We start from the raw sequence: 15,191 nt of genomic DNA on the forward strand, positions 1-15,191 counted from the left end.
CGCAGGTGAGGGCCCACTCGAACTCCATAGCTTTCGCCGTGAAGCTACAAACTGGAAATTCAAGCGCAAGCCCTTGAACTCCACATTCACTCACTCACTCATTCAGAGTTTATTACAATTTTTTTGTACCCATTTAAACAGAGGTCTCCTTGAGACCTGAATGAGAGAAGAAGAGACAGAGAGAGAGTGAGAGAGAGAGAGTGAGAATCTTAACAGAGAAGTCTGACAGAAACCAGGACTCTGTCCTCCAGCATCCTGGAGTGTGGACAGAGTCTGAGGGAAGGCCCTTGTCAGGGCCGTTTCCCTCCCAGAGAAACAGAGTCAGATCTGACTTACCTTCCTGGGACCAGAGACTGGGGACTCAGGAGTTGAATTTGGTGGGCACACACTGGCAGTTGATCCGTTCCCCCCCCGGAAGATGGTGGCCTACAGGGCCCTGGAATGTCTTCAGGTGGCACCTCCCCTATAAGCCCGCCATCTGTCCGGGGGAGCTCGGAACGAGTCTGGCACTCACCGGGTGGCGAAATCTCTCTGGGGCCTTCAAATGTTCTAACCGAGCGAGTTATAGAGAAATGCCACATTTTGAGACTAGGAGTCTTTTATTTGCCAGTGACCGAGAGATGGCTAGTACTCAAAATTCTCTCGGCCCTGAAGAAGGGGCTAGATTTTCTTTTATACTTTGGTTTAGAAAGGGGAGGGGGAGCCTAGCTGAAGCAATCTTACAGAAGCAAAACAGGCAAAAAAAAAAAAAAAAAAAGGTTAAAAAGATAAATGGTTACAGGAAAACAAACAGTTCCAGGTGCAGGGTCTTTAAATCTATCACAAGGTGATAGATGTGGGGGCTTTGGGTGCTATCAACTGAAAGAAATTTTTTATCAAGCTCAAAGAAATTTTAAATATGTGCATTCCCCTGGCAGATTGCTTTACATGGCTAAAAGTTTTCTCTTCTGAATGTTGTCACATTCATCATTCATTTTGTTTAGGTGACACTGAATCTGTAACTTTCAATAGAGGCTGAATGGGTTTGGAAACCCCATGCTTAAGAAATAACATATATTCTGAACCACACAGTCTTAGTAGTACCAGAGGGAGCTGTAGAAGTTACTAGATCAGGGACAATAGACATTTTAAATCTTTGCAGTCCTCTGGTGGATTCACTTAGGTGGATACAATTTCCCTCTACTGAATGTTGATACATGTGTGCATCTTTCATCTAGGTCAGACAGAAGCTGTCATTTCCAATAAAGGCTAAATGGATTTGAAAACCATATGCTTAAAAAATAATGTGTATTTTGTACAATACGGACTTAGTACTTTCAGATAGAGCTGTAGAGGTTACTAGGTCAAAGCCCATAATCATTGTCAAACTCCGCATTCCCCTGGCAGATTCCTTTACATGGCTAAAAGTTTTCTCCTCTGAATGTTGTTACATTCGCCAATCTTTTTGTCTAGGTGACACTGAATCTGCAATATTCTTATGAGGGTGAATGGCATTGGAAATCCAGTGGTTAATAAATAACGTATATTCTGAACCACACAGACTTAGTAGTCCGAGATGGAGCTGTAGCTGTTACTAGCTCAGGGACCAGAGACATTTTAAAGCTTCGCATTCCTCTGGAGGATTCACTTATGTGGCTAAAAGTTCTCTGCACTGAATGTTGATAGATGCATGAACCCTTGCGTCTAGGCGAGCCAGAATCTTTCATTTCCATTGGAGGCTGAACTGGTTTGGAAACCCAATTCTTATTGGAAAATGTAAATTCTGTGCAATACAGACTTAGTAGTCCCAGATAGAGCTATAGAGGTTACTAGGTCATAGACATTTTAAATCTCCGCATTCCCCTGGCAGATTCCTTTACGTGGCTAAAAGTTTTCTCCTCTGACTGTTACATTCATCAATCTTTTTGTCTAGGTGACACTGAATTTTGCCTTTTCTTTAGTAGCTGATTGGCATTGGAAACCCAGTGCTTGATAAATAACGTATATTCTGGACCACACAGAAGATGGAGCTGTAGAAGTTACTAGCACAGGGCCCATAGACATTTTAAATCTTCACATTCCTCTGGGTGATTCACCTGGGTGGCTAAAACTTCCCTCTACTGAATGTTGATATATTTGTGCGCCCTTTCGTTTAGGCAAGTCAAAATCTTTCATTTCCAATAGAGGCTGAATGGGTTTGGAGATCCAATTCTTATTAAAACACATAAATTGTATATAATACAGACTTAGTAGTCCCTGATGGAACTAAAAGTTTTGTAGCTCAGGGCCCGCAGACATTTTAAATCTCTGCATTTCCCTCTAAGATTCACTTAGGTGGTCTGAAGTTCCCTCTTCTGAATGTTGGTTCGTGTGTCCACCCTTTCATCTAGGTGAGACAGAATTTTTCATTTCCAATAGAGGCTGAACTGGTTAGGAAAACCAATGCTTTATTAATAAACTAAATTCTGTACAATACAGACTTACTATTCCCAAATAAAGTGTAGAAGTTACTAGCTCAAAGCCCATAGTCATTTAAATCTCTGCATTCCTCTGGCAGATTCCTTTACGTGGCTAAAGATTTTCTTATTTGAGTGTTGTTACATTTGTCAACTTTTAGGTGTGGATGACACTGAATTTGTAAATTTCAATGGAGGCTGAATTGGTTTGGAAACCCAGTGCCTAATAAATGACATATATTCTGGAACACACCGACTTAGTAGTCCCTGATGGAGCTGTTGAAGTTACTAGCTCAGGGCCTAAAGACATTTTAAATCCTCACATTCCTCTGGTGGATTCACTTAGGTGGCTCTAGCTTCCCTCTACTGAATGTTCATACATTCGTACAACCTTTCACCTAGGTGAGCCAGATCCATTCATGTCAAATAGAGGCTGAATGGGTTTGGAAACCCAATTCTTATTAAAAAACATAAAATCTGTATCCTACAAGCTTATTACTCCCAGAGGGAGCTTTAGAAGTTTCATAACTCATGGTCCATAGACATTTTAAATCTCAACATTTCCCTGGAAGATTCACTTAGGTGACTGGAATTTTCCTCTCCTGAATATTGGTACATGTCCCCACCCTTTCTTCTAGGTAAGACAGAATCTGTCATTTCCAATAGAAGCTGAACAGGATTGGAAAACCAGTGCTTAATAAATAATGTGTATTTTGTGCAATATAGACTTAGTAGTCCCAGATAGAGCTGTAGAGGTTACTAGCTCAAAGCCCATAGACATTTTAAATCTCCACATTCTCCTGGCAGATTCCTTTACCTGGCTAAAAGTTTTCTTGTCTGAAAGTTGTAACATTCATCAATCTTTTGGTCTAGGTGACACGGAACCTGCAATACTCTTTTGAGGGTCAATGGCTTTGGAAACCAAGTGCTTAATAAATAACGTATATTCTGGAACAACAGACTTAGTAGTCCCAGATTGAGCTGTAGAAGTCACTAGGTCAGGGCCCATAGACATTTTAAATCTTTGCATTACTCTGGCAGATTCACTTAGGTGGCTAGATGTTCCCTCTACTGAATGTTGATATATTTGTGCACCATTTCATCTGGGCGACCAAGAATCTGTCATTTCTAATAGAGGCTGAACGGGTTTGGAAATCCAATTCTTATTAAAAAATATAAATTCTGTACAATACAGACTTAGTAGTCCCAGATGGAGCTTTAGAAGTTTCGTAGATCAGTGTGCATAAACATTTTAAATCTCCGAATTTCCCTTGAAGATTCACTTAGGTGACTGGAAGTTCCCTCTTCTGGATGTTACTACATGTGTCCACCCTTTCGTCTAGGTGAGACAGAATCTGTCATTTCCAATAGAGGTGAACAGGTTTGAACACTCAATGCTTAATAAATAACATATATTTTGTACACAACTGACTCGGTAGTCCCAGATAGAGCTGTAGCGGTTACTAGCTCAAAGCCCATAGACATTTTAAATCTCCGCATTCCCCTGGTAGATTCTTTACATGGCTAAAAGTTTTCTCCTCTGAATGTTGTTATATTCATCAATCTTTTTGTCTAGGTGACACTGAATTTGGAATTTCCTTTAGCAGCTGATTGGCATTGGAAACCCAGTGCTTAATAAATAATGTATATTCTGTTCCACACAGACTTAGTAATCCCAGACGGAGCGGTAGAAGCTTCTAGCTCAAAGCCCATAGACATTTTATATCTCTGCATTTCCCTGGAAGATTCCTTTACCTGTTTTTTCTTTTTTGAGACAGAGTCTTGCTCTTTCACCCAGGCTGGAGTGCAGTGGCACAATTTCGGCCCACTGCAACCTCTGCCTCCCTGGTTTAAGTGATTCTCCTGCCTCAGCCTCCTGAGTAGCTGGGATTACAGGTGTGCGCCACCATGCCTGGCTAATTTAAAGGTTTCTTGTCTGAATGTTGTAACATTTGTCAATCTTTTGGTCTAGGTGACACGGAATCTGCAATACTCTTTTGAGGGTCAATGGCTTTGCAAATCAAGTGCTTAAAAAATAACGTATATTCTGAACCACAGACTTAGTTGTCCCAGATTGAGCTGTAGAAGTTACTAGTCAGGGTCCACAGACATTTTGAATCTTTGGATTCCTCTGGCGGATTCACTTAGGTGGCTAAAGCTTCCCTTTACTGAATGTTGAGCTTCCCTCAAACGGAATGTTGATACAGTTGTGCACCGTTTCATCTAGGCGAGCAAGAATCTTTCAATTCCAATAGAGGCTGAATGGGTTTGGAAACCCAATTCTTATTAAAAAACGTAAATTCTGTACAATACAGACTTAGTAGTCCAGATGGAGCTGTAGCAGTATCGCAGCTCAAGGTCCATAGACACTTGAAATCTCTGCATTCCCCTGGAAGATTCACTTAGCTGGCTCAAAGTTTCCTCTTCTGAATGTTGGTCCATGTATCCACTTTTTTGGCTAGATGAGACAGAATCTTTCATTTCCAATAGAGGCTGAGCCAGTTCAGAAACCCAGTGCTTAACAAATAACTTAAATTCTGTACAATACAGACTTAGTAGTCCCAGATGGAGCTTTAGAAGTTTCATAGATCAGGGTCCATAGACATTATAAATCTCTGCATTCCCCTGGAAGATTCACTTAGGAGGCTGTAAGTTCCATCTTCTCAATGTTGGCTCATGTGTCCACCCTTTCGGCTAGGTAAGACAAAACCTGTCATTTTCAATAGAGGCTGAACAGGTATGAAAACCCTATGCTTAATAAATAACATGCATTTTGTACAATACAGACTTTAGTAGTTTCAGATAGAGCTGTAGAGGTTACTAGGTCAAAGCCCACAGGCATTGTAAAACTCCACATTCCCCTGGCAGATTCCTTTCAGTGGCCAAATGTTTTCTCCTCTGAATGTTGTTACATTTGTCAATCTTTTTGTCCTGGTGACATTGAATCTGCAATATCCTTACGAGGGTCAACAACTTTGGAAATCCAGTGCTTAATAAATAACGTATATTCTGAACCACACAGACTTAGTAGTCCCAGATGGAGCTGTAGAAGTTACTAGACATTTTAAATCTTTGCATTCCTCTGGTGTATTCCCTTAGGTAGCTAAAAGTTCTCTTCGCTGAATGTTGATACATGCGTGCACCCTTTTGTCTAAGCGAGCCACAGTCTTTCGTTTCCAATAGAGGCTGAACTGGTTTGGAAACCCAATTCTTATTTAAAAAGTAAATTATGTACAATACAAACTTACTAGTCCCAGATAGAGCTGTAGAGGTTACTAGGTCATAGACATTTTAAATCTCCACATACCCCTGGCAGATTCCTTTATGTGGCTAAAAGTTTTCTCCTCTGAATGTTGTTACATTCATCAATCTTTTTGTCTAGATTACATTTAATTTGGCATTTTCTTTAGCAGCTGATTGGGCCAAATAACGTATATTTTGGTCCACACAGACTTAGCAGTCCCAGTTGGAGCTGTAGAATTTACTAGCTCAGGGCCCATAGACATTTTAAATCTTTGCATTCCTCTGGCTATTTCACCTAGGTGAATAAAACTCCCTCTACTGAATATTGATACGTTCGTGCACCACTTTATTTGGGCAAGTCAGAATCTTTCATTTCCAATAGGGGCTGAATGGGTTTGGAAATCCAATTCTTATTAAAACATGTAAATTCTGAACAATATAGACTTAGTAGTCCCAGATGGAGCTGTAGAAGTTGCGTAGTGCAGGGCCCATAGACATTTTAAATCTCTGCATTTCCCTCTAAGATTCACTTAGGTGGCTGGATTTCCCTCTTCTGAATGTTGGTTCATGTGTCCACCTTTTCGTCTAGCAGAGACAGAATTTTTCATTTCCAATAGAGGCTGAACGGGTATGGAAACCCAGTGTTTAATAACCTAAATTCTATACAATACAGATGTAGTAGTCCAAAATAGATCTCTGGAAGTTACTAGGTCAAAGCCTATAGGCATTTTAAATCTCCCCATTCCTCTGGTAGATTCCTTTATGTGAATAAAGGTTTTCTCATCTGAAGTTGTTACATTGGACAACCTTTACATGTAGGTGACACTGAATTTATAAATTTCATTGGATGCTGAATTGGTTTGGAAACCCGGTGCCTAATAAATGACTTATATTCTGGACCACACAGACTTAGTAGTCCCAGATGGAGCTGTAGAAGTTATTAGCTCAGAGCCTAAACCTTTCAAATCGTCGCATACTCTGAGGATTCACTTACGTGGCTCTAGGTTCCCTGTACTGAATTTTGATACATTTATGTACTGTTTCATCTAGATGAGGAAGAGTCTTTCCAAGAGAGGCTGAATGGGTTTGGAAACCCAGTTCTTATTAAAAAAACATAAATTCTGTACAGTACAGACTTAGTAGTCCCGGATGGAGATGTAGAAGTTTCATAGCTCTGGGTCCATATACATTATAAACGACCTCATTCACCTGCAACATTTACTTAGGCGGCTGGAAGTTCCATCTTCTGAATGTTGGTACATGTGTCCACCCTTTTGTCTAGGTGAGGCAGAACCTGTCATTTCCAATAGAGGCTGAAAGGGTTTGAATACCCTCTGATTAATAAATAACATGTATTTTGTACAATACAGACTTAGTAGTTTCAGACAGAGCTGTAGAGGTTACTAGATCAAAGCCCAGAGACACTGTAAAACTCTGCATTCCCCTGGCAGATTCCTTTATGTGGCTAAAAGTTTTCTGCTCTGAATGTTGTTACATTCGACAATTTTTGTCTAGGTGACACTGAAGCTGCAATATTCTTACAAGGGTCAAAGGCTTTGGAAATCCAGTGGTTAATAAATGACGTATATTCTGAAACACACAGTCTTAGTAGTCCGAGATGGAGCTGTAGAAGTTACTAGCTTAGGGACCATAGACATTTTAAATCTTCATATTCCTCTGGCGGATTCACTTAGGTGGCTAAAGCTTCCCTCTACTGAATGTTGATACATGCGTGCACCCTTTGTCTAGGAGAGCCAGCATCTTTCATTTCCAATAGAGGCTGAACTGGTTTAGAAACACAAATCTAATCAAAAAATGTGAATTCTGTACAATACAGACTTAGTAGTCCCAGGTAGAGCTGTAGAGGTGACTAGGTCATAGACATTTTAAATCTCCACATTCCTCTGGCAGATTCCTTTACGTGGCTAGAAGTTTTCTCCTCTGAGTGTTGTTACATTCATCAATCTTTTTGTCTAGGTGACACTGAATCTGCAATATTCTTTCTAGGCTCCATGGCTTTGGAATCCAGTGTTTACTAAATAATGTATGTTCTGGACCACACAGACTTAGTACTCCCAGATGGAGCTGTAGAAGTTACTAGCTCAGGCACCACGGACATTTTAAATCTTCGCATTCCTCTGGTGGATTCACTTACTGTTCTCTCTACTGAATGTTGATACATGCGTGCACCCTTTCATCTAGGTGAGCCACAATCTTTTATTTTCCAATAGAGGCTGAACTGGTTTGTAAACCCAATTCTTATCAAAAAATGTAAATTCTGTACAATACACACATAGTAGTTCCAGGTAGAGCATAGAGGTTGCTAGTTCATGGATGTTTTAAGTCTCTGCATTCCCCTGGAAGATTCTTTTATTTGGCTAATGTTTTCTCCTAGGAATGTTGTTATATTCGTCAATCTTTATGTCTAGGTGGCACTGAATTTGGAATTGTCTTTCATAGCTGATTGGCATTGGAAACCCAGTGCTTGATATCTGGACCATACATACTTAGCAGTCCCAGATGGAACTATAGAATTTACTCGCTCAGGGCAGTAAATTTAAATTTGTGCATTTAAAACACGTAAATTCTATACAATACAGATTTAGTGGTCCCTGATGGAGCTGTAGAAGTTTTGTAGCTCAGGGCCCACAGACATTTTAAATCTCCATATTTCCCTCTAAGATTCACTTAAGTGCTGGAAGTTCCCTCTTCTGAATGTTGATTCCTGTGTCCACCCTTTCATCTAGGGGAGACAGAATTTTTCATTTCCAATAGAGGCTGAACAGGTTTGGAAACCCAATGCTTAATAAATAACTAAATTGTGTACAATGCAGACTTAGTAGTCCCAAATAGAGCTGTAGAAGTTACTAGGTCAAAGCCCATAGACATTTTAAATTTCTGCATTCCCCTGGCAGATTCCTTTAACTGGCTAAAAGTTATCTCATCTGAATGTCATTACATTTTTCAACCTTTAGGTGTAGTTGACACGGAATTTGTAAATTTCAATGGAGGCTGAAATGGTTTGGAAACCCAGTGCCTAATAAATAACATATATTCTGGACCTCTCAGACTTGGTAGTCCCAGATGGAGCCAGCTAAGTTAGTAGCTCAGGGCCTAAAGACATTTTAGATCTTCACATTCCTCTGGCAGATTCGCTTAGGTGGCTCTAGGTTCCCTCTACTGAATGTTGATACATTCATTCAACCTTTCATCTAGGTGAGCCAGAATTATTCATTTCTGGACTGCACAGACCTAGTAGTCCCAGATTGAGCTGTAGAAGTCACTAGCTCAGGACCCATAGACATTTTAAATCTTCTCATTCCTCTGGCAGATTCACTTAGGTTACTAAATCTTCCCTGTACTGAATGTTGATATATTCACGCACCATTTCATCTAGGCGAGCAAGAATCTTTCCTTTCCAATGGAGGCTGAATGGGTTTGGACACCCAATTCTCATTAAAAAAGTAAATTCTGTACAATACAGACTTAGTAGTCGCAGATGGAGCTGTAGAAGTTTCGTAGCTTGGTGTCCATAGACATTTTAAATCTCCACATTTCCATGGAAGATTCACTTAGGTGACTGGAATTTCCCTCTTCTGAATTTTGGTACATGTGTCTGTCAGGCCTCTGAGCTGAAGCCTGGAGATGGCCAGAGGCAACTGAAGAACCCCAAAAGAAGTGAAAATGTCCAGTTTCTGCATTAACTGATGACAATACCTTGTGAAATTCCTTCTCCTGGCTCAGAAGCTCCCCCACTGAGCACCATGTGACCCCTGTACCTGCCCATGGGAGAACAACCTCTTTTGACTGTAATTTTCCATTACCTACTCAAATCCTGTAAAACTGCCCCTATATAACTTCCTTTAGCGGCTGATTGGCATTGGAAACTCACTGCTTAATAAATAACATATATGCTGTACCACACAGACTGCTCCTATCTCCCTTTGCTGAGTCTCTTTTATCACCGGCTGCACCCAGGTGATTAAAAAGTCTTATTGCTCACACAAAGCCTGTTTGGTGGTCTCTTCACATGGATGTGCATGACAGTGTCCTCCCTTTTGTCTAGGTGAGACAGAATCTGTCATTTCCAATAGAGGCTGACTGCGTATGGAAACCCAATGCTTAATAAATAATGTATATTTTGTACAGTACAGACTTAGTAGTCCCAGATAGAGCTGTAGAGGTTACTAGGTCAAAGTCCATAGATGTTTGAAATCTCTGCATTCCCCTGGAAGATTCCTTCACTTGGCTAAAAGTTTTCTACTCTGAATGTTGTTATATTCGAAAATCTTTTTGTCTAGGTGAGACCGAATTTGGAATTTCCTTTAGCGGCTGATTGGCATTGGAAACTCAGTGCTTAATAAATAATGTATATGCTGTACCACACAGACTTAGTAGTCCCAGAAGGAGCTGTAGAAGTTTCCAGCTCAAAGCCCATAGACATTTTTTGTCTCTGCATTTTCCTGGCAGATTCCTTTACCTGGCTAAACATTTGCTCGTCTGAATGTTGTAACATTCATTAATCTTTCCGTGTGGTGACAATGAATCTGTAATAAATATTCGAGGGCCAATGGCTTTGGAAACCAAGTGCTTAATAAATAACGTATATTCTGGACCTCATAGACTTAGTAGTCACAGATTGAGTTGTAGAAGTCACTAGCTCAGGACCCATAGGCATTTCAAATCTTCACATTCCTCTGGCGGATTCACATATGTGGCTAAATATTCCCTCTACTGAATGTTGATATATTCCTGCACCATTTCATCTAGGTGAGCAAGAATCTTTCCATTCCAATAGAGGCCAAACCGGTTTGGAAACCCAATTCTCATGAAAAATGTAAATTCTGTACAATACAGACTTAGTAGTCCCAGATGGAGCTGTAGAAATTTCATAGCTCAGAATCCATAGACATTATAAATCTCTTCATTCCCCTGGAAGATTTACTCAGGTGGGTGGAAGTTCCATCTTCTGAATGTTGGTGCATGTGTCCACCCTTTTGTCTAGGGGAGACAGAACCTGTCATTTCCAACAGAGGCTGAACGGGTTTGAAAACCCTATGCTTAATAAATAACGTGTATTTTGTACAATACAGACTTAGTAGTTTCAGATAGAGTTGTAGAGGTTACTAGGTCAAAGCCCATAATCATTGTCAAACCCTGCATTCCCCGGCAGATTTGTTTATGTGGCTGAAAGTTTTCTCCTCTGAATGTTGTTACATTCATCAATCTTTTTGTCTAGGTGACACTGAATCTGCAATATTCTTTCAAGGCTCCATGGCTTTGGAAATCAGTGCTTAATAAATAATATATATTCTGAACCACACAGTCTTAGTAGTCCTAGATGGAGCTGTAGAAGTTACTAGCTCAGAAATGATAGACATTTTAAATTTTTGCATTCCTCTGGCGGATTCACTTAGGTGGCTAAAAATTCTTTCCACTGAATGTTGATACATGCATGCACCCTTTCGTCTAGGCAAGCCAGAATCTTTCATTTTCAATAGAGGCTGTACTGGTTTGGAAACCCAATTCTTACCAAAAAATGTAAATTTTGTACAATACAGACTTAGTAGTCCCAGATAGAGCTGTAGAGGTTACTAGGTCGTAGACATTTTAAATCTCCGCATTCCCCTGGCAGATTCCTTTACGTGGCTAAAAGTTTTCTCCTCTGACTGTTGTTACATTCGTCAATCTTTTTGTCTAGGTGACACTGAATTTAGAATGTCCTTTAGTGGCTGATTGGCATTGGAAACCCAGTGCTTAATAAATAACATATATTCTGGACCACACAGACTTAGTAGTCCCAGATGGAGCTGTAGAAGTTACTAGCTCAAAGCCCATAGACATTTTAAATCTCTGCATTTCCCTGGCAGTTTCTTTAACTTGGCTAAAACTTCTCATCTGAATGTTGTTATATTCGTCAGTCTTTTTGTCTAGGTGACACGGAATCTGTACCTTTCAATAGAGGCCGAAAGGGTTTTGAAAACCCACGCTTAATAAATAACGTATATTCTGTACCATGCAGACTTAGTAGTCCCAGATGGAGCTGTAGAATTCTCTAGCTCAAGGCCCATAGACATTTTAAATCTTCACCTTCCTCTGGCGGAATCACTTAGGTGGCTAAAAGTTCCCTCTACTGAGTGTTGGTACATGTGTCCACCGTTTTGTCTAGGCGAGACAGAATCTGTAATTTCCAATAGAGGCTGAACAGGTTTGGAAACAGAATTTTTAATAAATAATGTATATTCTGTCAAACATAGACTTAGTAGTCCCAGATGGAGCTGTAGAAGTTACTAGCTCAGGGCCTGTAGATATTTTAAATTTCTAAAATTTTTAAATTTTAAATTTTAAATGCATTCCCCTGGCAAATTTTCTTAGATGGTTACAATTTCCCTCTTCTGAATGTTGGTACATTCATGCACCCTTTCATGTAGGTGAGACAGAATCTTTCATTTCCAATTGAGTCTGAACTGGTTTCAAAATCCAGTGCTTAATAAATAACATATATTCTGTACTATACAAACTTAGTAGTCCCAGATCGAGCTGTAGAAGTTACTTGCTCCGGGCCTGTAGACATTTTAAATCTCTGCTTTTCCCTGGAAAATTTCTTTTGGTGGCTAAAAGTTCTTTCTTTTGAATTTTGCTGCATTTGCCCACCCCTTCTTCAAGGTGAGACAGAATCTTTCATTTTCAACAGAGACTGAATGGGTTTTGAAATGCAATGCTTAATAAATAAGGTAGACTCTTTAAAATACTTACTTAGTAGTCCCAGATGGAGCTGTAGAAGTTACTAGCCCAGGATCTGTAGACATTTTAAATCTCTACATTTCCCAGGCATATTCTCATAGGTGGCTAAAAGTTCCCTCTTCTGAATGTTCGTACATTCGTTCACCATTTCATCTAGAAATGTCTGTTCTTTTGCCAATACCACACTGTCTTGATTGCTATAGATTTCTTGTAAATCTTGAAATTGGGTAGTGTTAGTCCCCTGACTTTCTTCTATTCTAATACTGTGTTGGCTATTCTTGTTTCCTTTTTTTTTTTTTTTTGCCTCTCCGTGTAAACTTTGGAGTCAATTTATCAACATCCGCAAGATAAATTGGTGAGATTTCGATGGGAATTGCATTGAATCTACAGAGCAAGTTGGGAAGAACTGACATTTTGCAAATGCTAGGCCTTCCTATCCGTGAACATGGAATATCTCTCTATTTATTTAGTCCTTCTTTGATTTCTTTAATCAAAATTTTCTAGGTTTCCTTATACATCTTTTATATATTTTGTTAGATTTATCCCTAAGTATTCCATTTGCAGGGAGGAATGTGAACATAATGGTATATTTTTAACTTCAACTTCCAATTGCTCATCGCTGGTGTGTAAAAGAGCAATTGCAATTGACTTTTCTATATTAACCCTGTATGCTGTATCCTTGCTGTAACTGCTTATTAATTCCAGGAGTTTTTGGTCAGTTGTCTTGGTGTCCTTCTGAAGAGTCCTCCTCTAGACCCAGGGTTAAGAGTGTGCATTATTTTCCTCCCTATACATAGGATTATCAAAGGCAAGGTAGGGGAGAGTGTGAGGCAAGAGCTCCCTGCAGTCTCCTCCACTTTACATCATTTCATATTGTTAAAGTAAATGAGGAGAATTAACAGTTGTGGCACAGATTCTCAGATATTTGCTATGAAAACCTACATATGATGATTTGGACTTTCACAGCTATTACATCCTGGCAGTATTTGATGAAACTTTAATTTTAACCTATTGTTCCATCAGTATCATTTTTATTGGTAAAATTCATAGGAGAAAAAACAAATAATTATTTCAATAAATGTCAAAAAGGCTCTTGATGAAATTCAACACCACTCCTTGTTAAGAAAATTTAAAACTTCATGCCAGGTGCGATGGCTCACGCCTGTAATCCCAGCACTTTGGGAGGCTGAGGCAGGTGGATCATGAGGTCAGAAGATCGAGACTATCCTGCCTAACATGGTGAAATCCTGTCTCTACTAAAAATATAAAAAATTAGCCAGGCGTGGTGGCAGACGCCTGTAGTCCCAGCTACTGGGGAGGCTGAGGCATTAGAATGGTGGGTACCTGGGAGGCGGAGCTTGCAGTGAGCTGAGATCGCGCCACTGCACTCTAGCCTGGGCAATAGAGTGTGTCTCTGTCTCAGAAAAAAAAAAAAAAGAAAGTTTAAAACTTCATAAGCAGCTAGTATCTGAGGAAGATGTTTTTATACTGATAAAAGGTGTCCAAAACCTACAGCAAAGGGCATATTTAACAATAAAGCACGAACAGAAATGTCATTTACATTCATAGTACCCAGGATTTGTTTGAATCAGTAATGGTAAGACACACAAACACAGAAATGACTGTCATGAGGGAAGTAGTTTATTTTACTACTCAGTCCTCTAGAAGCTGTAGGCACAGCACACCACAAGGGGCAGGACAGGGAAACATCAAGGTCAGTCAGGAGGCAGCAGGAACAGGGAAAACATGGGAAAGAATCTTTATTGCAGTTCCACGGGACAGGACAAGCAAGTCAGGGCAACCAGGCTTAGCACTGGCTGGTTTGAATAATGTCATTGGCTTCTGGAAAGAAGAAGCTGCTATCTGGCCCTGAGGGAATTAGAGAAGCAGAACCATGGCCAGAAATGTGAGAGTGATAAAGAAGATTAAAGACTTCAAAAGAGATAAACAGAGACAAAGAAAAATAAAGAGTGATGAAGAGACTATAACGAAGAGGGTATAAACTCTGGGTTGGTTGGATTATATAGGAAAGGCATGCATGCAGGCAACTTGTTTATTACATCTAGCGGTTAGCTTATCCTGAGAGGGGCAATCCCTCCAGGGTCAACAAGACCCAGATGTCAAAGCATCAAATTCAGAAAATAAGAGACATGACTAATACATCATTAAAGTCAATATTATAATTAATATTATTCAACATTATCCTGGAGTCTCTACCAATGCACACAACTGCAAAACCAATAAGATAAACATATATCTCAATGGAAAAGACAGACTTTTAAATTCTCAGATGATGTATCTACTTAAATTTTTTTTTAAAACTCAAGCAATCCATTAAAAGCTATTAATTATAGAAACTAAAAACTGTCCAGTATACTATACACCAGTGAAGCTCATTTATAAAATGTAGTATAAAGGGTGATTCACAAGAGCAACAAGAACTAAAATATTTTCAGAATTGATAGACAATTTCAAAGTCTATGTAAGGAAAACTGTAAATGTTTATTGAAGACGTAAAAGAAAACATCAGGAGAAAAGAGGTGCAGGTCATCACTGCTCCACCTAGTTCCAATAACCATGATTTAATTAAATAACATGAGTTCCCCAACATGGTTCCAAATTCATTTGCCATGGTATTTTAACTTTGAGTAATTACATAAAGTACAAACTTTGTGTGAGCTCTTCAGTCCACAAATCACAACATAAATAACAGAAGCAATCATGATCAGTGACCCATCATTTCTTTCAAAGTATGAGGTTGCCAATCAC

The 15,191-nt window shown here is 39.6% G+C and overlaps 1 pseudogene; it reads left to right on the forward strand.

Annotated features, from left to right (window-relative positions):
• The window catches only part of LOC112135123 (putative ankyrin repeat domain-containing protein 30B-like), a 156,529-nt pseudogene that overhangs the window by 32,037 nt on the left and 109,301 nt on the right, over positions 1-15,191 (forward strand).

The sequence above is a fragment of the Pongo abelii genome, chromosome 8 (assembly GCF_028885655.2).
Source record: "Pongo abelii isolate AG06213 chromosome 8, NHGRI_mPonAbe1-v2.0_pri, whole genome shotgun sequence".
Taxonomy (NCBI): Eukaryota; Metazoa; Chordata; class Mammalia; order Primates; family Hominidae; genus Pongo; species Pongo abelii.